Genomic DNA, 27,040 nt, shown 5'->3' on the forward strand with positions numbered 1-27,040 from the left:
TACCTAGCTGTCGCTAACACCAGTTAGCGACAGCTAGTAGGAGATAGCGATCATCTTGGGCCCCGCTTTGCATGTCAGTGTGATATTTATCACTAATAACGTGCAAAGTGGGCGTACCAAAATGTTAGTGACTGGAAACAGTTGCTTAACATCGCTATCTCCTATTACCAACTTTTAGAGATATTCGCGCTAAGCGCGATTATCTCCAAAAGCTAACACCTGCCCTGAGCAGTTCTTAGCCATGTTATCCAATGGTAGGTGGATAACATGGCTAATAGCATTAGCTCTGTACTGCATGAATATCGCTGACTTTTCAGCGATATTCATGCATTTCGGCCAATTTTTATCGCTTAGGAGATAAACCTTGATAATAGCAAGGTTCCTAAGCAATAAAAATCGCCGCAGCTCGGCTATAAAAATATTGCCGCTAACCCAACATAGCGATAATTATCGCTAGTTGTTGGTAATATGCCCCTTTGTTGCCGACGCTGCATCACATTTGGCGATGCAGCGCGGGCAACGAAATTCGTTGTATTCATTTTTTTTAGTTACTTACCTGTAATGGTCCATATACCGCATTTTAAAACACCCCACCCTGCCCCTCCCCCGCCTGACGTCACCGCCCCGGTATAACGCCCTGCACGGACTGGGCCTGGCCGAAGGGGTTAATGCGAGACAAAGGCCTCAACATTCTTGCACTTCTACAGACAGGTGGTTTACAAAGATAAACATTTTTTTCTTAAACTGTAGCTTCTGAGCTCCATAAGCCCTGCCATGGCCTTTTCCGGTGCTGAGCAAAGCCCGGATCCGGGTTTATGCACCTGCAGTGCCTAAAGTGAATTCATTTAACTCGATGTTTCTTTGAGTTAGCGCCTTATTTTCAGACCCGACAGCTCAGAAAGAGGCAAACCTAGCTCCCTGTCTTCGAGCTGTACTATCTGAAAATAAAAACAAGCCCAGAGCAACGTCAGGTAAAATAAATCCACTCTATGTCCTGCAGGCGCATGCGCCAGAAAAGGCCATCATGATATTGCCCCTGATTGAAACATTCTTCTATACTTTTTATTACAGGCAAGCATTTTCATTTTCATTTCCCCAAAAAACATAACTTTCCTACTAAGTACACTAGATGAATATGTAATAAAAATGCGTAATGAGAAACACATGCAACGGTATTTTATACTACCATACAGAAATGCCTCCGCATTTGACTTCAATATCTCTCTTATTAATTTTACCAGAATTAGACGGGTTTTATGTGTTGTATTTTGGATGTTTACATTAATTTTCTTTTTTCTTGAAATACTATGGCTTTCCTGATTGTATGTGCACATGAATTGCATACATTGTATAAATTATAGCTAATGTCTGTGATACAAGTATACTTTGTAAGTATTTGCTTAGTGTCAGCTAATACTGCCCAGACCATTATTTATAAAGCTGATTATTGCTATATCAGTGTTGTGCATAGCTATGTCTTAGGCATTCGTTTGCTGGGGCAGATGTGTATTAGTGAATATATGGCACATTCTGTTTAATCAATTGAATTCATTTATCTAGTAATCAGTTTGCAAAAATCAGATGATGCACTCAGGGCCTCATTACGATGTCGGTGGGACTGACACCAACGTGCCGTCAATGTCACTCCCACCAACATCTATATCCAGGTGGTTCAGACCGCCACATTGCTCCAGGGACTGACTGATATCTTCTGATGAGGTCAAGCAGCCCGTCAGGTGGTCGGTCGGTTGGATCAAATTCCCCAAAATGTAGGCAGTGCCTTCTCAGGCACTGCAGTGGGGATCACGATCCACCTTTCCACCAGCCATTTCATGTTGGTTCTTCCAACGTGAAAAGGCTGGTGGGAAGGCTCTTTTAGAGCCCCTAGCAGGCCCCCTGACCCCGTGGCCCTTCGCTGTGGTCCCTGGAGGACAACTGTGGTGCCCCCTAAACATCCCCACATCATGTCCAGGGTTCAGGGATGTTTAAAAACATGCTTTTGACTTTGGGGCTTGTGCTGAGGTCCTTTTCCAGGCCGTAGCACAAGCCACAACGCAAAGAAGCATGTTTCCGACTGCCTCCAAGGCAGTTGGATCTTAATTTAGCGTTCTGGACCGCTGGTTCCTTTACCACAGTGATGCCGGCGTGCTGGTTTGCAAGGGATTGACAACAGTCCCTGACAAATGTTATGGTGTGACTTGGTTTCTGACCCATCCACAATCCTGGTAGACATAATTGGGGCCACCAGCATTTCTTATTCATGGAAACCTCTCTTGCAGTGGTCTGTGATGCTGTATCACCTTCTGAGGCTATTCCATTCATAGGAAGATAAAGTGTAACAGGCCTCCTTGAGGGATCAATTAGCAGCAGGTTAGTCTGGCTCCGGAGATCTTCCTCAGGTCCATTGTCACCCTTCCGGAATACTACCCAAGCGTGGCCTTTCTTATAAGTAATCCTAGTGCGGGTAGAGAATACCCATCTCACTTGAAGGAGCCTCTCCCTAGTGTTCTATACTCACGAGACTGATTCTCTCTCAAATACCACCCTGACACATCCTAAACCCTCACCCACTTAGACTAACTGGAGGGGCATTTTAGCAGCCTGGCACAGCTCATGCAGGTCACTAGACCACAGCCATTGTAAGGATAACTGTCAGTTATCCCAACTCTTCTAAGCCATGTACAGCCCAGCACCAAAGGAAGAGAACTGGAGCATGCACCCAGTTTATGTTCACCCTTCCAGAAAGGACATGCACACCAGTGACCTACTTTTTTTGCCTCAACTCTCACCCTGCAGGGACCTGCTGCACCACTAGTCAAAGTAGCCAACCTAGGAACTGTGCTGAATCCCTAATGATTCGCAATAAAATGCTCTATTATCCTCTCCATTGCTGGAAGTAGTGCCAATATGTACTTTCTATGTAGACACCTCCCTCATGATATATTTAGGAATGTTAATATGCTGCAAAATGTGAAAAAACATTTTTAAATTTGGAAGTCCCACAATGTCACATTCGCCTTTAAGTGGAAGCATTATTTCTTTCATCTGTCAATTAAATGTGACTATCAGAATGCATTGAACATCCACCCAAACCTGAACACTAGCCTTTACAGCGACTCATTTAGGAAAGAGGAGATCATCAATACCTCTCTGATGTGTGGTCACTGCATTATTATTATTATTATTATTATTATTGGGACATTTGTAGAGCGCTGCGTTACGCACACCGGCGTGTCCACGCGCTGAGAGTGGGAGAGGCAGCAAGCAGGGGACACAAAAACTGAGCGGACAATTATTTAGTATAGAGGATCCAGATCCCTTTCGCCACAATGAGCGCAAACTCTACCTACATTTGCCATCCTTTAAAATCAGTGCAATTTTGTCGTCTATTTTGCAGCTCACCTCTGTCAGTATTGGAGGTGCCCTTGAGCTGGTTCCAATGCAGCTTCCACGTGCCCTATGCTGGCCCTGCTAAATCCTGACCCAGCTGTAGATAGACAGCATTTTGGAGTCACTGTAACCCATTGAATGACACTCATATAGTAGTTAGTGGTTGGAAGCCTTCCACCCGAACAGGAATAGAACTGGCCTACAGCCAACCACGTGGATGAAATGGAGAACAGAGAGGGAAATGGTTGGGGAAATTCTGCACTTTGACTTCCTCTGTTTGCACTCTTTGACAATTACGTAGTCACTTGGGAGAGCACACGAGGTTAATTGTCTATGGATATCTCACATCAATACTTGAATCTTGACAGGGTTGATAGAACTGAACAATGCATAAACCTATGATGGATGGTTGTGTGTACCTGCTTCCACTGCACTACATGTGCCAAAAAGGATGCCCAACAGGCATAGACCTCTTAGATTGTGAGTGGAAGAGACTCATACTTGAATTTGGTGGTGCCATCTTACCAGTTCATCATTAAAACCTTTATTACGACATTGCAGGTGATTAGAGATGGAGATACTGGGGTGTGGTAGACCAGATGGTATCCCCCTCATACACCTAATCAAGGCGTCACACATTTTGGGCCCAAGAAGGAAGAATAATATGCCAGAACTTGAAATATCATGCCCTTTGTTGTATACAGTTCCTAATACTCTGATTCTTTTCCACAGACAATCTCCGCTTCATTGAGCAGGTGTGATATGTCCACTGAAAAGTATTTGACTTAAATGGGAGGTCCTCATCCTCGGCCCCACCCCCTCTGCCTGGGACGACTCCTGGTGGCCGACCACACTGGGAATGGCACCGTCACCCACAGACCACGCAGGCAACCTAGGATTCATCCTCGACTCCTCCCTCTCCATGTCGAAGCAGGTCCAAGCCATCTCCTCCTCCTGCTACAACGCCCTCTGCATGCTCCGAAGGATCTACAAGTGGATCCTGTCCGAAAACAGAAGAACAGTGACCCAAGCCCTCGTCAGCAGCAGGCTAGACTACGGCAACGCACTCTACGCAGGAATCCCGGCCAAACACCTACAATGACTGCAACGCATCCAAAACGCCTCTGCCTGCCTGATCCTCAACATCCCTTGTCGCAGCCACATCACCCCCCACAAACAAAACCGGCACTGGCTCCCCGTCAACAAAAGAATCACCTTCAAGCTCCTCACCCACACACACAAAGCACTCCACAACACCGAACAAGCCTACCTGAACAGCAGACTCAGCTTCTACACCCCACCTGCCAGCTCCGCTCCACCAGCCTTGCCCTCGCCCCCACCCCCACATCCAACGAACAACCTCCGGTGGCAGACCCTTCTCCTTTCTCTCCGCCAAGACCTGGAACACCCTCCCAGCCCAGCTGTGACAGACACAGGACGTGCTCACCTTCAGAAAACTCCTCAAGGCCTGGCTCTTCAAGCAGTAGTGGCACCCCTCCCCTCAGCGCCTTGAGACCCTCGCGGGTAAGTAGTGCGCTTTACAAGTATCTTATTGGGTACAGTCCCAGGCCTGGTAAAAATGTATAATGGGTTGAAGATGGGTATAAAGGGACACCTTTTTGGGTGGACACGCCAATTTTTGGGGACTCCCCTGCTGGTTATTTTGGGCTTTTACATTGGGACACTGCAATCCAGTGCCCAGTGTATGTACTCTGACCCCTAACACAAAAGTGAAATTGGCTTAAAATCCAATATGGCATATTTCATTATACTATAAGGCCATTGTATGTAGAGTAAAGAAACTAAACACAAAATGTCATATGTGGAGTAAATAACTATAGGTGCCATCCAATCTGTTAACAAGTAAACATGACACAGGCCTTTACTGAGTCCTGCTCCCTTGCACCCTGCAAACACTCATATTTGTATAAATGCTAAACAAGTCACCACTAAAATCACATTATTGCCCATATGTTAGGATACATAGTCCCTAGAAGTAGTGCATACCTAAAGTAATGTTAGCATGTACCTACAATGAATAAATCACCAATAGTTATTTACCCTATGGAAAGCAGATTACATCATTATATTTGCATTATCCAATAGGAAACAGCTACAGAAAAAGTTCAGAATATGTTCCTAAATGTTTTAATCAGCCAATTCAGATGTTTTCTAACTAGTTAGGAATATAACGTTCAGAAATATTGTATTAACTTGCCTGAGCAAGTGGAGTGGTGTGGCTTATTTATTTATTTAACGATTTGTAGAGCGTCTGGTGAGCCGGAGGCATTCCCGCGCTGTAAGAACTTGCGATGGCCATAAAATGGAAACGTGGTCCTATTTGGGGAAGAGGAGGGTTTTTAGCTGTTTGCGGAAGCGTAGGTAGCAGGGTTCCATCCGCAGACAGCGTGGGAGCGAGTTCCAGCCTGAGGACGCTTTTACTGAAAAGCGTCGACCACCAGTGCGAACCCTCCTGAATCTGGGGACATTGGCCAGACGCTCATTGTCCGAGCGCAGGAATCTCGGTGCTTTATACGGGGTGACCATGTCTCTCAGGATCGAAGGGCCTAGACCGTTGAGGAGTTTATGGACGGTACACATTGCCTTAAACTCTATCCTCTCTCGCACTGGAAGCCAGTGGAGAGCCTTGAGCGCTGGTCTGGCAGAGGCTCTGGAGGTAAGACTCATCAGCATCCGCGCAGCCGCATTTTGGGTGCGTTGAAGCTTTGCCAGAGTAGTTTCGGGGGCTCCTAAATAGACGGCCTTACTGTAGTCCAATCGTGCAAGGATCAGGCCTTGAACCAGGAGTTTCCTAGATGGAGGAGGGAGCAGCGGAAGGATCTTGCGGATAGATCGCATGAGTCCGAAGCAGGTTCCCGCTGTTTTGGTTGCCTGGGTTTTCATGGACAGATCTGGTTCGAGCCAGACCCCCAAAGTTTTGATTTCCTTCTTCGGGGCGGGCACCTCACCAAAAGCATCGGGCCAGACAGATGGTGGAATTGCTGACCATTTCTTGCCCATCAGCATGACTTCGGTTTTAGATCCGTTGAGCTTGAGTGATGACTCGCACATCCAGAGGTGGATTTCCTGGAGGCAGTTCAACAGATTGTCTGGGCAGTGGTCAAGATGTGAGAGCGAGACGACCAGTTGCGTGTCGTCCGCATAGCTCACAATCTTGATACCGAATGGGGCAACTACGTCCTCTAAAGGGGCCATATAGGCGTTAAACAAGGTGGGACTTAGCGAGGACCCCTGGGGGACCCCGCTAGTCAGAGGCAGGGAAGCTGAGCGGGAGTTGCCGTCCCAGACCTGGAACAAACGGCCCGACAGAAATGACTCAATCCAGGCCAATGCGGTGCCCCCGAGTCCTGCTCTGGCCAGCCGGTGGAGCAAGACACGGTGGTTCACCGTGTCAAAGGCTGCACTAAGGTCCAGGAGGATCACTGCCACTGACCCCCCTGAATCCAAAATGCACCTTGCCTCCTTGATGACTGCGAGGAGGGCCGTGTCCGTGCCGTGGCCAGGACGGAACCCCGTTTGGGACCGACGCAGTAGGTTGCTGGATTCGAGGAACTGGGACAGTTGGACATTGACCAGTTTTTCAGCCATTATGCTGATGCCCGGGAGGAGCGAGATCGGCCTGTAGTTTGCCAGGTCGGCGGGGTCCAGTTGGGGTTTTTTCAGAAGGGCTTTAACTACTGCCCCCTTCCAGCTCGGAGGGACGGAGCCTTGGGACAGCGAGGTGTTGATCAGCTCCATGATAGGGGACACGATAGCAGGGGCAACTGCTTTCAGGAATCTCATGGGAGCGGGTTCACAAGGGGAGCCGCTTTAAATCTTGGCCAGAGTCTTTCCCACTTCGTCCGGAGAAACTGCCCTAAAAGCAGTCAGCTGTGGGTGTGGGGTGTTTCCTGGGCGGGTGTCAGGCGCATCATTGTCCCTGTAGTTTAGCTGGCTGGGTTGCGGGAGTGAGGCTAAGATGTGGGAGATTTTGGAGTCGAAGTAGGTTGAAAGTTCGTCGCTCCTGCCCGGAAGGGACCTGTTGGAAGATGGGGGTAGTGGTATTTTCAGGAGCTCTTTGGCGATGAGGTAAGACTCTCTCACCGAGTTGGTGGCATTTTTTGATTCTCGCATCGTAGTAAGAAGCTTTAGTAAGTTTCAGGGCAGATTTATAGGTTCTCACCGACCTTCGGTAGGCGTCCTTACTGGAGTGGAGCCAGACCTTTCTCCACAGTCGCTCCGCTTTTTTGCATTCCTTGCGGAGGGTTCTGAGTTCAGGGCTGAACCATGGGGCTGATCCTGTCTTTCCGTTTTTATCTTCGCAAGTTTTTATGGGGAGGATAGAATCAAGAGAATTGGAAATCCACTTCCTGAAATTGCTGTCCACTGTGACAGGATCCTCTGAGGGGGTAGGGGTCGTGGAATCCAGGGCTCTGGCCCAGTCCTCTGTAGAGAGTCTGGACCATGCCCTGTCCCGGGTGTAGGTGACGGGCTTGTGGGGCTTCCTGAATTCTCCTGACCAAAAGAGAGGGACCAAAAAATGGTCCATCCAAGGGAGGGGGAGGGACGCTTTGGCCTGGAGGGTATGGACATTAGTAAAAACTGGGTCTAGCAGGTGGCCTTTGATATGGGTGGCTCCAGAGTTGGCCAGTTGGAGACCATAGGCAGCCAGGTCTAGGATCAAGTCGGCGGCCCCTGTGTCTAGGGGGTCATCAAAATGGATATTAAGGTCCCCTAGCACAGTGAAGTTAGACGTTGAATGGGCCAGTGATGATATCGATTCTAGAAGGGCGCTAGCGAAGGGGCCAAAGTGGCCGGGGGGGGCGATACACTAGGAGGCCTGCCAGCGATTTTGTCGGGCCAGCTGGATGGTAAAATGGCAACTTTCAGAGTCCAAGATGTGGGCATCGCTAATTCTGCAAGAGAAATGATCCCTGTGCAGGATGGCTAGTCCGCCTCCTCTGCTTACTGGTTAGAGGCGGCAGATCCGGAAGCAGAGAACGGCCCGGGACCAGGGTTCAATTCCCGACACGGCAGGGTCGTGGACCAGGGTCAACGGACTCGATAATTCTCGCCTCGGTGCCTACCCAACCAGGGATCGCACTCGGCAACTCTGGGCATTAAGCTTGCCTCATCTCTACAACGGCCCCCACAGATGCCGGGGATGCCTGGTTTCACCTTGGAGATAGCCAGAAGGGACCATCTCACAGGGAAATCCAGGACGGGTTCCCCAGCAGTCCTCAGCGCCAGGACGCTCACGGGCACCAGTGCGCTTTACAAGTCCCACAAAAAATGAGCCATAACAGGTGAATTATCCTTCATGTGCAGCTGCTGACATGTCCTGCTCTCCTGGTAATGAGGTGTGACATTCCTTCCAGAAGCCACACCATAGACCACTTTGATTGACAGTTTTGACCTGAATGGGCAGAGATAGCTCATATGTGCTCAGCAGAATATTCAAGGTGGGGGCTGTTGCCCCTCCTTTTGGGACAACAGTGGCAAATGAATCCTGCATGGCCGCCTGTTTCAGGCATATGTCAACAGGAGCATTGCTTGGTGAGTAGGATGTAGGGGTGAACTTCAGATTTCCCAACAATTTTTCTAGTTAAAATACATTACATGAGTAGCAGGGCAGAAGGGGGATTAATGAACAGTAGGAAGGAGAGGAGCAGGGACTGTGAGGGGGTCCTTAAAACTCAATATGTTGTCAAATAACTTTTTCTAAGACCCTTGAAACAGAGATGAGAGTATGTGAATGTATGTTATGTCTGAATGTGTATGTCATAATCCAAAGTGAATCCAACAAACACTTCACCATACCCACCTTCAAACACCTGTACCCATCTATTTATTACAAATTATATATATGATATATATGTATGAATATATATATATATATATATATATATATATATATATATATATATATATATATATATATATGTATATATATATCACCGAACTTCCCTCCACAACAGAAGAGACGGAGGCCAGAGGGGGTTCACAGGGAAAAGCCAAGCTTTAATTGGCAGCAATATGATGGTGGCGAATGCATTTCGGCATACTAGCCTTCTTCAGCGCCCTGCCATGCGGGGTGAGAATTCAACTCATTGTCCCGTCCTGCATTTGAATGTTTGTACAGCCATTCAGCATAGCTTCCTAGCGGGGGTAAATAACTCCTATCGCCTGAAACCTTCAGAACAGCGAGGCGGACACCGGATTTCTCGGTCCCCCGAGTGAAAGAATCGCTGAACAAACAACAACGTTTGCCAATATTAATCCGGGTCTCTTGGTGCTGCAGGGCCATCCGCACTGCCCCCTTGGCTGGAGCAGAAAATATCACCGAACTTCCCTCCACAACAGAAGAGACGGAGGCCAGAGGGGGTTCACAGGGAAAAACCAAGCTTTAATTGGCAGCAATATGATGGTGGCGAATGCATTTCGGCATACTAGCCTTCTTCAGCACCCTGCCATGCGAGGTGAGAATTCAACTCATTGTCCCGTCCTGCATTTGAATGTTTGTACAGCCATTCAGCATAGCGTCCTAGCGGAGGTAAATACCTCCTACCGCCTGAAACCTTCAGAACAGCGAGGCGGACACCGGATTTCTCGGTCCCCCGAGTGAAAGAATCGCTGAACAAACAACGACGTTTGCCAATATTAATCCGGGTCTCTTGGTGCTGCAGGGCCATCCGCACTGCCCCCTTGGCTGGAGCAGAAAATATCACCGAACTTCCCTCCACAACAGAAGAGACGGAGGCCAGAGGGGGTTCACAGGGAAAAACCAAGCTTTAATTGGCAGCAATATGATGGTGGCGAATGCATTTCGGCATACTAGCCTTCTTCAGCGCCCTGCCATGCGAGGTGAGAATTCAACTCATTGTCCCGTCCTGCATTTGAATGTTTGTATATCCGGAAGCTCCACCCCCGTTGATTTCATTCACCTGTTGGTCACTGGAATGAATGTCCGGACTTCAACCCCCAGAATGCAAAAATTGGAGTACCTCTACCTATATATACATATATATTAACAACATGCAACAATGGAGTACCTCTACCTACATATACAGGGATCAGCTTGTAGATGCCGCTCCGTAATGGATCTGCCCGACGCGTTTCGAAGCTCCATCTGCTTCTCTTCAGGGGCTTTAACGGAAGCGGTGTGCACAACCGCTAACCCACTTCTCCACTTTCCATATGACACACCCACCGATGGGAGGCTCAAATGAGACTGTGTATTATGGGGAGTGTGGTGTGGAAAGCACATAATCAAGTCCTGTATGGAACCCCGCAAGTGGGCCCGTCCTCAATCCCATGTACGGCTGCTGTTTCACTTCCGTGACCCCCAAGGATAACGGGGTGGTGCATACTCCGCGGCTGGACTGCCGCGTGTAAATTGTCGCTCCAGGTTGTCCACCTTTGAGTAGCACACAAGCAGCAGCTTGATTTATGTGTAGGTGAGGACAGGGATCAGCTTGTAGATGCTGCTCCGTAATGGATCTGCCCAACGCGTTTCGAAGCTCCATCTGCTTCTCTTCAGGTGCTTTAACGGAAGCGGTGTGCGCAACCGCTAACCCACTTCTCCATTTTCCATATGACACACCCACCGATGGGAGGCTCAAATGAGACTGTGTATTATGGGAAGTGTCGTGCGGAAAGCACATAATCAAGTCCTGTATGGACCCCGCAAGTGGGCCTGTCCTCAATCCCATGTACGGCTGCTGTTTTACTTCCGTGACCCCCAAGGATAACGGGGTGGTGCATACTCCGCGGCTGGACTGCATGCGTGTAAATTGTCGCCCCAGGTTGTCCACCTTTGAGTAGCACACGAGCAGCAGCTTGATTTATGTGTAGGGAGGACGGGGATCCAGTTGTAGATGCCGCTCCGTAATGGATCTGCCCGATGCGTTTCGAAGCTCCATCTGCTTCTCTTCAGGGGCTTTACCGGAAGCGGTGTGTGCAACCGCTAACCCACTTCTCCATTTTCCATATGACACACCCACCGTTGTTTTAAGAACAATAAAATACAAATTGTCGACACAGCGTTTCGGTTTGTGTATTAACAACTTCATCAGGACAGTGTTCTATTTGGAGAGAAACATACAATTAGATACATATAGATTATAATATATTATTCTTTGTATAACCTATTCCTCTAACTGGTCACATTAGATTGTCACTTATCTAGGGCGTAATACTAATGGAGATTAGACATTACAATGTCTAATCCGCATTAGTATTACGCCCTAGACAATTTGTATTTTATAGTTCTTTAAATGATAATTTTGTATTCTTGTTGTTCTTCAAATGATTTGACATTTTTAATCCTATTGTGATAAACTTGAACTGACACATTTGTAATCCTTTTTGTATGGCACTGTAATTTTTTTAATCATTAATGCATTAAATGTAATAAATTGTACAATTTTTATATTGATTTAATTGATTGTTCATTTGTATTTTACTCATTTGTTCTTATTATTGTAATGAGGTTGCTAATTTTTGGGTACTTTGAGTTATGAGGGGTTATACAAATTAGGTGTTCTTCCCCTTAGGGAAACTTTAGGACTTCTCTCTTATTGATTTACCAGGGATTGAGCACAGTTCTATTTTCTGTAATTTGTGTGACATTTAGTAGGGGTGGTCTAATCCTTTGAGGAGGATACTTCTCCACCCCAAATAATATTCCACTTTCATACAAGGTGGTATCCACCTACTCCCTGGGGATATTATTCCACATGATTCCTAATGTGGGATCTAAATGATCCCATCTGGAAAGTCAGGATCAGTCTAAAAACAGTCCTCTGTGCCAGCATAAAGTTTCCACAGACCATATGCATGTACCATTCGTGTTCTGTAAAACAGGAGCAGTCACACACTCTCCATCAACCTTACAAAATATCACAATTTGACAATTAATTTTAGTAGAGATAGAGAGACATACATACAAACAGATACGCAGATGCACGCATTTGCTCTCTCTCACACACACACACACACCATAACATACCTATTAATATGAGGACCAGCCTTTGACCGTAATGAAGAATGTATTCACTATTCTATCTTCATGCATGCTTTGATAGTAGGGCAGTGTGAGAAAGTCATCCTTTTTTCCTTGTTCACCCCACATTTGAACTGTCACTGGTGGTTACTACCTCTGCCTGTGCCCTGGGCTCTGCTAACCAGACCCAGGGACAGTGTGCTGTTTAAAATGTATATGGTAATTAGGTGTAATTACAATTGGCATGATTACCTACCTGTAAGCCCCTATTATATGATAGGGCATGTACATTTAGAGGCCCAGTAGGCTTAACACTCTTTTGTGTGCACTGATGTGCTGCCTTCTGTCATTTTAAAGGCAGTCCTGCTTTGCAGGCTGCTTTTAAAATTAAATTATACTTTGGAACTAAATGTACTTCCAAAGTTTAAATTACCTTAATTTTCCAGATAAATCATCCCTAAGATCTCCCTTAGGTGCCCCAGTGGTAGGGTGCCTTATAACTATAATCAGGGACAGTCTATAAGCCCTGGTGAGGGAAAAACTGCCAATTTCATTTTCACCATTGTAACTCTATGGCTTCGCAGGCTAATGTTTGATAGAAGTGAGCGTGCTAAAAATATACTTAAAAGTATCAAAATATTAGAATAAATCCAACAACTCTCCACTGTTAGATTTATCATAACTATGACAGAAAAGAAGTTATATAACTTGCTTTTCTGATGAGCCAAAATCGAGCCTTCCAGCAGCCCTTCTCTGATTGGTCAGCCTCTGCCAGCCTGAGCCAAGCTGCCTTAATGAGTGGCCTGAGCTGAGACAAAGGAAGCCTCTGGGGGAGGGGGGGAAGAACTGCAGCTGCAGAACAAAAGGTAGGATGGGTTTGGAGTAGCCAAACTGGTCTTCAAAGAGGGAATGACAGGACAGGACACAAGCTCACCCGCACATCTTGCCAGCCCAGCCAGGAAGGTGCCCCAGAAATTAAATTAGAAAAACATAATAATAATAATAATAAAAACATTTATTAAGCGCCTGGTTACACAGGAAGACAGTGCGTCCCCGCGCTTTGGATGCATACCGACAGAACTCCTAACAAAAAGCCCAGCAAAGGGGCTAGAAGGGAAGGTTTGAGGAAACTTAGCCACACATGTAGGATGACTTAAGCAGATCGTAACCTCCAGGAGAAAGTTTTTCCATTTTCGATTTTGGAAGAATAGAGCTTTCTGGGTCACAAATATGCTACTATGAGCGACCCTTGACCCTCCCCCCACGCCGCACAGCTCCTCCAGTGTGCCTGTGTGCCTCTTCTGCTTCTTACTGCCACTGCCACAGGTTCGAGGCCCCTCTACCTCGGTAGTCCGGTACTGCCGTCTTTTGTATTGGTTATATTGCTGCCTTTGTCTATTTTGTATTGCTGCCTTGTATTTTGTCCCCTTAGTCTATTTTGTATTGCTGCCTTGTATCTTGTCTCCTTAGTTTTTTCACCTTTGTCTGTGTGCCCCTCTTGTTTTGTCCTCCGTGCCCTTGCCTTCACCAGTTCCCCGCCGCTGGGTCCCCGGCGGCCGGCCCCACTGCTCGCCCATTCGTTGCCCCACTCCCGCCTCCCAGCTGCTCTTCAATCCCACCTCCCCTTATATGACAGCCGCTGCGAGGTGAGGAGAGCGACCCTTGACCCTGTCTTCACGCAGGTCGCTCCCCCACGCTGCACAGCTCCTCCAGTGTGCCTGTGTGCCTCTGCTGCTTGTCACCGCCGCTGCCGCAGGTTCGAGGTCCCTCTGCCTCAGTAGACCGGTACTGCCGTCTTATGTATCGCTGCCTTTGTCTATTTTGTATTGCTGCCTTGTATTTTGTCCTCTTAGTCTATTTTGTATTGCTGCCTTGTATCTTGTCTCCTTAGTTTTTTCAACTTTGTCTCTGTGACCCCCTTGTTTTGTCCCATGCACTTGCCTTCGCCAGTTTCCCGTTGCTGCCTCCCCTGCAGCCCCGCCCACTTGCTCGCACATTCATCGCCCCAGTCCCGCCTCCCAGCTGCTCCTCCCTTCCACCTCCCCTTATATGGTGGCCGCTGCGCAGTGAGGAGAGCGACCCTTGACCCTGTCTTCAGGCAGGTCGCTCCCCCCACGCCGTACAGCTCCACCAGTGTGCCGGTGTGCCTCTGCTGCTTGTTACCGCCGCTGCCCCAGGTTCAAAAACAACAAGAAGGGGATGCCAGTGCTGATAACAATAACTTAGAACAATGAAAAATCCTCCACAAACTGAAAATCAAATTCAGAGAAGGGAATGCTTCTTAGTCGCAATTTTATTATAATATGCTCAATAATATTTTTTTTTTTTAAAAACCATTTTTACATTTGAGAAAAAAACATTGGAGGAAAAACAAGAATGCAAAACGGACACAAGAGAATGCAATTAATCAGGGACGAACCACCATTCGATACTACAATCATATCACTTTCACCATACATTCAAGACATGCAAACTACTCTCACACATACCATATGTACATTATTTACAACAAGGAAACAAAAAACTGGTGCTGCCTTAGTATAAACACACTGTTTGCAAATTGTATTGAAAAATAGAACACTATCAAACGTTTTTACAATTTCAAGGAATCTTAACAAATTAAACATCAATAGATCGTGTGCAATAAATGGCAAGAGATCTATACAATAGTGTACTCTTAGATCAATAGGCAGACCAGTGGGATGATGGGCCTACGCGTTTCGAATCTCCTTAGGTTCATTGGAGATTCTCATCAGGGCCTCGGGCAGCTAAGCAAGGAAAGAGAACAACAGTGTTTCTTTTAAACAAAGAAAATTGCACAGATGTTAATTGCATGACATATAGACACATTTGTAAGTATCTTTAAGCTAGTAGCACATTTTCGAATCTCTAAAACTCAGCGAGACCCCAGTATTAATGGAACTCTATGAAGCGACACGAATGGTGTAGAACATGGATACAGTGCACTCCAGACGGGACTTAGTGGTGCTAATAGGGCGAGGCGCTGCAGCGCAGCCATACTCTATTGGACTGCTAAGAAGGGGAGATGGTGTGGAAGACAACTTACCACCTAATTAGCTGTCGGTGGTCCAGGACAGAGAGTTGGGGGGGGAGGTAGCCAGTCAATCTGTGGATATAGAGGTGGTAGTAAGTCTCAACGGAGAAGTTTAATAAGGAGACCTAAAGTCACAAATTGAGAGCTTCGTATGACTCTCTTACCGCTCTAGAAGGAGTAAAGTGTCCTATCGATGGGGAAACCAACAAAGGTGAAACCAACAGTGGTGGGGGAAGGAGATGCCTGGATGGCAGGGTTCCACGGGAGCCGAGAATCTGGCGTGGTGTCTTTCTCGTAAAAGGCTCAAAGTCCTGTGTGGTCAAGAAGGCAGGAATTAATAAAAGGCCACATACCAGTGTAAAGTACTGCAAGGATGGCTAGGACGGGATGTAAAAAATCACCTTATGGTCACGGAGGAGAAAAATCCTCTATTAATCAGGCTGGCTCGGCAGTAATTGCAGCGTCAGCACAAGCCGATAGGAGTCGGGTGTGCTAAGTCTTTTTCATAAAGGGAGCTCGTACTCCTGTGTGATCAAAGAGTAAAAATATTATGTTAATGAGCCACCTATCGGAGTGTGGCACTATAACAATGTTAGGGCATAATGTAAAAATTCACCGGGTTGCTGCAGCCGGTCAGCGTCGCAGAGTGCACTAGTCACTCGCGCATGCGCGTTACCTTAACGCGAGTGACTGATTCGGCGTGGGTGAAATTTAAGGGTAGCAAAGGTGAAACGTAACCAGCCATACTGCAGACACAAGTGGTAAACACATCAACCACATGAAGTTATAATTTAAAGATTTCTGAAATCTTTAAACGCCCACGCCGATTCTCAGGCTGGGTTGGAAGTTAATGGCCCGCCTAGGACCGCCCTTGATCCAACCCCCGTTTGAGGCCAGACCCACTATATAACAATCAGTCACTCGCGTTAAGGTAACGCGCATGCGCGAGTGACTAGTGCACTCTGCGACGCTGACCGGCTGCAGCAACCCGATGCCTTTGTCTTCGCACCAGGTAAGAGCATGTTTTCATGCAGCCCGGGGTTATAGATTAGCTGTGTGGAGTCAGCTTCTTTAGCAATGTGAAGCCGATAGTCCCGGGTACAACCTTTCTAACTACGGCTGCCGTGTCTCTTGATTTTTACAGCACACCGGACTCTAACCTGCTTGTGCTGTCGCTGCCACCGGCGCCGAGTCTGTTTGATTTATACAGACAGTTCCCCCGTCGAACGCCAAGGTGAATTTTTACATTATGCCCTAACATTGTTATAGTGCCACACTCCGATAGGTGGCTCATTAACATAATATTTTTACTCTTTGAAGCTCTCAATTTGTGACTTTAGGTCTCCTTATTAAACTTCTCCGTTGAGACTTACTACCACCTCTATATCCACAGATTGACTGGCTACCTCCCCCCCCAACTCTCTGTCCTGGACCACCGACAGCTAATTAGGTGGTAAGTTGTCTTCCACACCATCTCCCCTTCTTAGCAGTCCAATAGAGTATGGCTGCGCTGCAGCGCCTCGCCCTATTAGCACCACTAAGTCCCGTCTGGAGTGCACTGTATCCATGTTCTACACCATTCGTGTCGCTTCATAGAGTTCCATTAATACTGGGGTCTCGCTGAGTTTTAGAGATTCGAAAATGTGCTACTAGCTTAAAGATACTTACAAATGTGTCTATATGTCATGCAATTAACATCTGTGCAATTTTCTTTGTTTAAAAGAAACACTGTTGTTCTCTTTCCTTGCTTAGCTGCCCGAGGCCCTGATGAGAATCTCCAATGAACCTAAGGAGATTCGAAACGCGTAGGCCCATCATCCCACTGGTCTGCCTATTGATCTAAGAGTACACTATTGTATAGATCTCTTGCCATTTATTGCACACGATCTATTGATGTTTAATTTGTTAAGATTCCTTGAAATTGTAAAAACGTTTGATAGTGTTCTATTTTTCAATACAATTTGCAAACAGTGTGTTTATACTAAGGCAGCACCAGTTTTTTGTTTCCTTGTTGTAAATAATGTACATATGGTATGTGTGAGAGTAGTTTGCATGTCTTGAATGTATGGTGAAAGTGATATGATTGTAGTATCGAATGGTGGTTCGTCCCTGATTAATTGCATTCTCTTGTGTCCGTTTTGCATTCTTGTTTTTCCTCCAATGTTTTTTTCTCAAATGTAAAAATGGTTTTTTAAAAAAATATTATTGAGCATATTATAATAAAATTGCGACTAAGAAGCATTCCCTTCTGTGAATTTGATTTTCAGTTTGTGGAGGATTTTTCATTGTTCTAAGTTATTGTTATCAGCACTGGCATCCCCTTCTTGTTGTTTATGATATAGGCTCGGCCTTGCTGATTAGAGCCAGCCCCACCTTGTTTTCACGCCCCAGGTTCAAGGCCTTTCTGCCTCGGTAGTCCGGTGCTGCCATTTTTTGTATTGCTGATTTTGTCTATTTTGTATTGCTGCAATGTATTTAGTCCCCTTAGTCTATTTTGTATTGTTGCCTTGTATCTTGTCTCCTTAGTTTTTTCACCTTTGTCTCTATGCCCCCCTTGTTTTGCCCTCCGTGCCATTGCCTTCGCCAGTTCCCCGCCGCTGCGTCCCCTGCAACCCCACCCCCCTGCTCGTCCATTCGTCACCCCACTCCCACATCACAGCAGCTCCTCCCTCCCAACTCCCCTTATATGGCGGCCGCTGCGCGGTGAGGAGAGCGACCCTTGACCCTGTCTTTAGGCAGGTCACTCCCCCCACACCGAACAGCTCCACCAGTGTGCTGTGTGCCTGTCCCCTTAGGAGCGCCTTTGACGCGCCTAAGGCAAGGCCATCTGTGCCCATCCATGCCTGGACCACACCAAGGGCCAGACCCTTTGGGCCCCACGAATGCCACAATGCTCGTCACCACTACGATGCCAGCACCCTCCACGCACTCAACATCTGACGATCACACACCTGCTTCCTGGCCGCCCCAAAGCGCATCCAAGGACCCTCCTCCTGCCAGAGTTGCAGCTTCACCAGCACCAGATCCACCAATCCACCCACTGAGAAAGGACGCAACCACCTCAGATGCATCTTACTCAACACCCGCTTTGTCCGCAAAAACGCTATCGAACTCTGGGACCTACTTGACTCCATCTCCCCAGACGCCGTCTTCCTGACGGAGACCTGGATGAAACCCTTCTTGGCCCTCGACATCACCATAGTGTTCCCTGACGGCTACAAGATTACTCGCAGGGACTAAACCAGCGGAACAGGAGGAGGAATCGCCATCATCCACAGGAACACGCTCAGAGTCCCGACCTGCACCGACAACACCCTCAGCACGGATGAACACATGCACTTCCAGACCCACACTGATCCCAACACCACTCTCAGAGGAACCCTCATCTACTGATCACCAGGACCCTGGCCACAAGACGCCATGACAGACTTCATCAGTACACAAGCCCTCGCCTCCACCGACTACATCCTCCTCTGGGACCTGAACTTCCAGCTCGAAAACAACAAAGACACCAACTCCGCCACGTTGAATGACAACCTCGCCAACCTCGGACTCAGACAGCTCGTCACAACACCCACCCACTCTGCCGGCCACACGCTTGACCCCGTCTCCTCCGCAAGTCACATGTCTCCTTCAGCCACACCACCGAACTCGACTGGACCGACCATCGTTGCATCCACTTCACCTTCCGGAAACGCACCACGCACCACCGCACCCAACAGATCCCTCGCCGCTGCTGGAGCAAAGTCACCAGAGACCAGCTAAACACCACCCTCACCCAAAGCCCACCCACCGACCCCGACACCGCCGGCCGAAACCTTAGACAGTGGATCGACGACTGTGCCAACACTCTCCCCAGACGCCGTCTTCCTGACAGAGACCTGGATGAAACCCTCCTTGGCCCTCGACATCGCCATAGTGTTCCCTGACAGCTACAAGATTACTCGCAGGGACCGAACCAGCGGAACAGGAGGAGGAATCGCCATCATCCACAGAAACACGCTCAGAGTCTTGACCAGCACCGACAACACCCTCAGCACGGATGAACACCTGCACTTCCAGACCCACACTGATCCCAACACCACTCTCAGAGGAACCCTCGTCTACTGACCACCAGGACCCCGGCCACAGGACACCATCACAGACTTCGTCAGTACACAAGCCCTCGCCTCCACTGACTACATCCTCCTCTGGGACCTGAACTTCCAGCTCGAAAACAACAAAGACACCAACTCCGCCACGTTGAAAGACAACCTTGCCAACCTCGGACTCAGACAGCTCGTCACAACACCTACCCACTCTGCCGGCCACACGCTTGACCCCATCTCCCCTGCAAGCCCCATGTCTCCTTCAGCCACACCACCGAACTCGACTGGACAGACCATTGTTGCATCCACTTCACCTCCGGAAACCCACCACGCACCACCGCACCAAACAGATCCCTTGCCGCTGCTGGAGCAAAGTCACCAGAGACCAGCTAAACACCACCCTCACCCGAAGCCCACCCACTGACCCCGACACCGCCGCCCGAAACCTCAGACAGTAGATCGACGGCTGTGCCAACATTCTCACTCCGATCAAGAAACCCTCCAACAGACACAACAACAAGAAAGCTAGCTGGTTCACCACGGACCTCCAGTCCTCCAAGCAAACCTGACAGAAACTAGAGAAGATATGGCACCGCGAACAGACACCGGACAGCTACGCAGATCACAAGAACACCATCCACAGACACCATTACCTCATCAGGTCCGCCAACAATGCACACAACAGCAAAGAGCTGTTCAACATCATGAAGGAGCTCTCCAACCCCAGCTTAAACATGAACGACAACCAACCTTCACAAGACCTGTGCAACGCCCTCGCTACCTTTTTCCATCGCAAGATCTCAGATATCCATGACAGCTTCAACCCCCTGGCCGCCCGACAACCACCGAGACCTCCGACCTGACGGCCACCATCCTCACCGATCCCCTGCTCACCTGGACCAATATAAACGACGACGCCACCATCAAAATCATGAACACCTTCTACTCAGGCTCTCTGTCAGACCCATGGCCACACAGAATAAACAGCCCGATAGGGGGGAAAGTCCTTTTCCTACCAGGCGGCTAAAATCTGGAACTCGTTACCCCCAGCACTTCGTGCCCAAAAATCTAAAACGAACTTCAGGAAAGACTTAAAGACCTGGCTCTTTACCTAAACCGATCTGCCCCACTGCCCTCCCCCACTCTCTGTATCTTTTAGCGCCAAGACGCCGCGGCATTCGTGCGCTCTACAAATATTTCAGTCAGTCAGTCAGTCACAACATCTTCAAAAAAGCCAGCGATTCAATCGCACCCCATCTCCCCAAGGCCATTAACATCTCCTTCGAGACCGCGATCTTCCGGGCGAGCTGGAAGCACGCAGAGATCAACGCCCTACTCAAAAAACCCAAGGCTGATCCAAAAGACCTCAAGACCTTCCGACCCATCTCCCTGCTCCCATTCCCGGCAAAGGTCATTGAGAAAACCGCCAACAGACAACTGACCTGCTACCTCGAGGAGAACAGCATCCTGGACCCTTCCCAGTCTGGGTTCTGCAGCAACCACAGCACCAAACTGCCCTAATTGCTGCCACTGATGACTTCAGGACCCTACTGGACAACAGCGAAACCTCGGCCCTCATCCTCCTGGACCTGTCAGCCGCCTTTGACACTGTCTGCCATCGCACCGTACACACACGGCTCCACGACACAGGGATCCGAGACAAAGCTCTGGACTGGACCACCTCCTTCCTCTCCGGCAGAACCCAGAGCATAAGCCTCCCCCTTTCCAATCCGAAGCCACCAAGATCATCTGCAGCACACCCCAAGGAGCATCCCTCAGCCTGACAAGGTTCGACATCTAGATGGCACCACTCGCTCACGTCGCCTGACTGCACAACCTCTACATCATCTCCTATGCTGACGACACCCAGCTGATCCTCTCCCCCACCATGGACCCCCTCACCGGCAAAACCAACATCCAAGAAGGAATGAAAGCCGTTGCCGAGTGGATGAAGAACAGCTGTCTGAAGCTGAACTCAGACAAGACGGAAGTCCTCCTCCTCGGCTCCACCCCGTCAGCGTGGCCGACCGGACTGGGAGCAGCAACAACTCCCACCGACCATGCACGCAACCTAGGGTTCATCCTCGACTCAACACTCTCCATGACCAAGCAAGTCGACACTGTCTCATCCTCCTGCTTCAACACCCTCCGCATGCTCTGCAAGATCTACAGGTGGATCCCCACTGAAACAAGAAGAACGGTCACCCAAGCCCTCATCAGCAGCAGGCTAGACTACGGAAAAGACCTCTACGCAGGAACCTCGGCCAAACTCCTGCGACGACTACAACGCATACAGAATGCCTCAACACCCCTTGCCTCAGCCACATGACACCCCACCTGAAAGACCTGCACTGGCTTCCCGTCAAAAAGATGATCACCTTCTAGCTCCTCACCCATGCAAACAAAGCACTCCACAACACCCGACAAGCATACCGCAACAGAATTGCCTTGCCTTCTACACCCGAAACAGCCAGGTCCACTCCGCGGACCTGGCCCTCGCCACTGTCCCCCGCTTCCGAAGAGCAACCACCGGCAGCAGATTGTTCTCCCACCTCATTGCCAAAACTTGGAACACCCTCCCCATCCTCCTACGACAGACCCAGGACCTACTTACCTTCAGGTGGCTACTCAAGACCTGGCTATTCAAGCAGTAGCAGCACCCCACCCCCGAGCCTTTAGACCCTCACGGGTGAGTTGCACGCTTTACAAATGTTATGATTGATTGATTGATTACACATTGAAGGAGTTGGTCATACCTGGGGATGGCACCCTTCACCCCATTTTTCAAAGGTGCCCCTCTGCTTGTTGCCCAGGAACACTGGATACAAATGGAGAGCTGGCCATCAGCTTACACCCCTGCCTGGAATAATCAAAAGAAGCAGGACTGACCTGCTTAACCCCTGGTCTGCACCCAAGAGAACTACACTATTAAGGACTGCATCTTCTGCACACCTTGGGATTCCCCAAAGAGAACTTTGCCTGGCCTCTAAAGGGTTGAGGAAAGGACTCGCTGAAAGCAACATGTACAAAAGAGCTACAAAAGGCCCCTTCCTGCAATAATCCAAAGACGTAGGACTGCTCTGCTGAATCCAATGCCTGCACTGAAGAGGACTGCACTCTTAAGGACTGCACCTTCTGCACACCTTAGATTCCCCAAAGAGGACTTTGTCTGGCTTCAAAAGGATTAAGGAAAGGAATCCCTGAAAGCAACAGGCACAAAAGAGTTACATGAGATTCCTGCCTGAAACTACTCGAAGAAAAAGAACTGTCCTGCTGGACCCGTGGCCTGCATCCAAAGGATTACATTCTGAAGGACTGTACCTGCTGGACACTGTGGAACTACAGCCTTAAGGGCTTTGCCTTACTTCAAAAATTGAAGCAGTGGGCTCCCTGAAAGCAACAGATTAAAAAAGCTTGACCTGCATCATCTCCACCAAGAAGAACCTAGCTGGAAAATGTCCAGAGGACTTTTAAGAATTTGGTCAGGTGCATTGTGGGAAATGTAGTCCCAAAATCCCAAACACCATCCTAGAGCTTCTAGACTGTTGTATTGGTGTTGTGGACAATTTGAACCGAGAAAGGAACCTTCTGAAAGTAGTTCCAGGAGTTTGGATAAGTTCTGAGATCTTTTCGGAAAATGCTCAATAAGTTGACCGACCTGTTCTCGGGTCAAGCTGCCGATGTGGAACCACGACATGGCATGGATTTCAAACTCCTCCCACTTAAAGCTCTGGGGCTCCTGTCATTGATGAGACTTCTAGGAAGACCTTGCACTGAACCAAGCTGCCATCGTCAAATCAGATCCCAGCCAGAAGAGGTAATTCACTCAACGTACAGAGAAAAAACTCCAGAAAAACGACTAGGTGTGAAGGTAAAAACTACCCAAGGCCTCCCATCCATTGTATCGGACCCGCGGTCCATCATGGTCAGCCTCAAATTTTGACTTTTTTGAGATTAAGCACGAGCAGATGTTCCAGGTTAGCACTTTTCATTTCTAGGCACTAGAAAACATTAAGGGGCCTATTTCTCAAGGAGCCCGTTGGCCTGTCGGAGACCGACCCCTAATCCAATGGACGATGTTTCCACTGTTGGCAAATGAATACATTGTGTTGGATAGCGAGTTTGGGGACCCCTAGCAGGTCCCCCTTCTCCTGGCGCCTCCGGATGGGCCCTGTTAATCCCTGCACCTTATGGAAGGTACCCTGAGGTGCCTGCCACGAGGTGCAGGGATGAACACAATCTCCCATTTCCCTATGAGAGCTTGTGTTATGGCCAGTTTACGGCAGCAGCACAAGCTATCATAGGGAAATGGGAGTAAGTGACTGCACCATGTGTGGTCACATCACAATTCTGCATCGGGACCGCGGACCGGAGGTTGGTCGGTCTCAATTCTGCGATGAGGTCGTTCGGAGGCAACTCCAACCGACATCATAATCGGTTCCTTAATCTTTAAAAATGTATATGTCTGGTTCCCTACATTAGATTTGTCATTTTAGTGTCAATTTAATCATTAAAATGTTTTCTATTTTTATAAATTTGTTTTGGATTTTTATTGTGTTGTGTCTTACCTATTTAATGTATGGGTGTTTTTAAATGCTTCACACACCTGTCTCTTAGGGTAAGTCTGCCTGCTCGCAGCCAGTTTCCCAGGGTTGAGCAAGTGAATAATTTGTTGAGACCTTGACTGAACCTTTTATTGTGATTGTGGCCTTATTATTAGTAGTAAGTACCTACTTACACCTACTAATATACTACTTTCTTAAAGGTAGGTTATAAAGCATAATAAGGCAAATATACCTGCACTTTTAGTTTTTGATACACTCACTTGAAAGTACCTAAACACACTACCAGGACCGGTACTCCTAGCGCACCGGTCTTCACAAAGATAGTGTTTTTCAGGTTCTGCAAGGGTTAACTCATGCTATGAGAACCGATCTGGTCCTCATAGCATGGGTTATTCATGCTCACACACACACACACACTCATATTTACACAGTAACTTGTACACATAACGACAACTTGAATGCTACAACTATTTTTGAAGCAAAAAATTGGCTACAATTGGCATTATTTTGAAACTGACACAGAAAGATAAATGTTTATCAAAAGGCCCCTTGCATCACGTTTACCTACTTGCCCCTATGAATAATATAATAGCCGTCTTAAAGTGATTATAAAGATACAAGGACAGCCCAATGTGCCAAATATTAACCTTAGGCACCTTCAGTATAAGCAGAAACCATTGAAACAGCTATTCAGACTTGGTAAATGAATAGCTTCGCTAGCAGTCCTTAATCTGGTTGCATGTGTGTCAATAGCATTTCAACCTTGTATGGACATTTAAACGGTCATGATCAGGACATAAGCTATTCGAAGTACATCATGTTTGTAAAATCAGGAATGTCACTAAATCATCAAAATATTTGGGCTGTAGTACATGCAGTGCTTCAGGGGCACAATAGGTATGTGTGATTTCTGCACCCTAAGGCAACGGTTCTATTGTAGAAGGAGACGCAGAGGCTGGGCCACCCTTTCCTTAATACAGATTGTACGGGTGCGCATATAGTTCTGACACTACCTCAAGGGAGTGTTCCATCATTTGCATGGCGGTGTAGCCTTATTGATAAAGAGAAAAATCTTAGTTAGAGGTTGTGCAGAGTCATTGCTTCCACTGAGGGTGTCCCTCTGGAGGGGCCAAATGGGGACTCATGGACCTCATTATATCCCCTTGGAGATAGATGCTCTCTCTCACTGCACCTGTATGCAGGGGGATATCTGTTCCCACTTTGAATTGTAGGTGGATGCCGTTTGATTAGTGAAAGGCAGAGTGGCTACTACAGCAGTCTTTACATCTTTCTCTAATATGCTGCCCCAAAGACCGGCATGTGTTTAGATACCCTGGGTGCATCGCATTGATTGTATTAGGGCACAATGTCCCTATTTGCTCACAGTGTGTCAGTTTAAATGTGTGCCCTTGTGCCAACAGATGCCGTTAAATAATATGGGGCCTGGTGGGCAAAGTGGACGTCAGAGCTGACTGTCAATCCACACGTGCAGATCTAGATAAATTAAGGATTGATAACACAGTATTCAATATTTATGTATTGCAATTTTCTTTTCTTTTTTTATCCTCATATCACCAGAAAAAGCGTCTCCAATACTTTATGGAGCCACGCACTAAACTGTGCCCTACAGCCACTTCATTCGCTTTGGTCTGCAAACCTTACCAGGCCTACACCTTTGTTGGTACCATGGTATAATCATTGGATTATAAAAAGATATTCGAAACCCAAGGATCACTCCATATCAAAAAATCAAGCTGAATGTCAGGGTAAGTCTCATTCGCCACTTCCTGGTCTAAACGAGTGATTTTAATGGTTGCCTTAAGTCAATCTTCCACCTTAAGGGGCAGTGGGTCCCTCCATTTTATACAAATTTCCCTTCGGGCAATCAAGATCAGATAGAATAACAGCCCTCTATGCGGGTTGTTCAGCCACTTACTAATTATACCTTCTTCCCCGAATAGAACAAGAGCCATATTCAGAGTAATCTCTCTACCAAAGATACCCCTAAAGGCAATCTCAATTCCACCCCAGTAATGTCTCAGCTTCGAGTATTCATACAAAAAATTGCTGATCATTAACTCTTATACAATCACATCTTGGGCACGTGGGGGGAGGAGTTGGGGCAAATTTTGCTATCTTAGCCGGAGTCCAATATAGACGATTTATAGTGAAGAAGTTGTTCTTTTTCAAGTTGGCTGGCTTCACAAAGTTGTAAAGGAGCCTCAAGGAATGGTCTCAAACTGTATTTATGTCACACTCAAGGAAAGCCCCTTTCCAGACCAGATGTTGTGGTGGACACTCCTTCTCATCCGCCTCCAAGAGCTTCTTATGCCACTTAGAGACTTACTTGTTCTTAAGATTAACAGCTTCAAGAAATTGTTCCAATTTCCAGTCGCCACGGGCTTCTTTTCTTACCGCTATAAACCAGGAAGTTAGTTGAATGATCTTTAACCGGGAAAATCCATTCCTGATCTTTGCTTTTAGAACCTCCCAAGTGTGTACGCCCTCCAATGATATCAGATATGACCATTTTTTAATACTTGCCTTTCTAATTGGTATACTCAAGCTGTCTTTTAAGCATAACAGGGTCCCAAGAGATTCCCGGGTTAGGCCGAGGTCAGAATAATAACCTAGACCCAACCTACTTCTGACCTTATACCACAAACGAAGGGCAGACTTCAATATTTTTAGGCAGACTTTCTTGAAGTACCTGGGGCACCGAATTTATACAGAAAACCATCCCCACCTCTCATCCTCACCATTTTGCCCAGAAGGCTCCTCCAAGTAGAATCATCTACCTTCCCAAGCAGCATCGAGATGTTTTTGAATTGGAAGGCTACACAGTACCAATTGACATCTGAAAGAGCCAATCCCCCTTTAACAAGCCTATGTCTAAGTTTCTTCCATGCCAACCTTGCACCCTTATTGGCCCATATAA

This window comes from Lissotriton vulgaris, chromosome 2_1, assembly GCF_964263255.1.
Source record: "Lissotriton vulgaris chromosome 2_1, aLisVul1.2, whole genome shotgun sequence".
Classification (NCBI taxonomy): Eukaryota; Metazoa; Chordata; class Amphibia; order Caudata; family Salamandridae; genus Lissotriton; species Lissotriton vulgaris.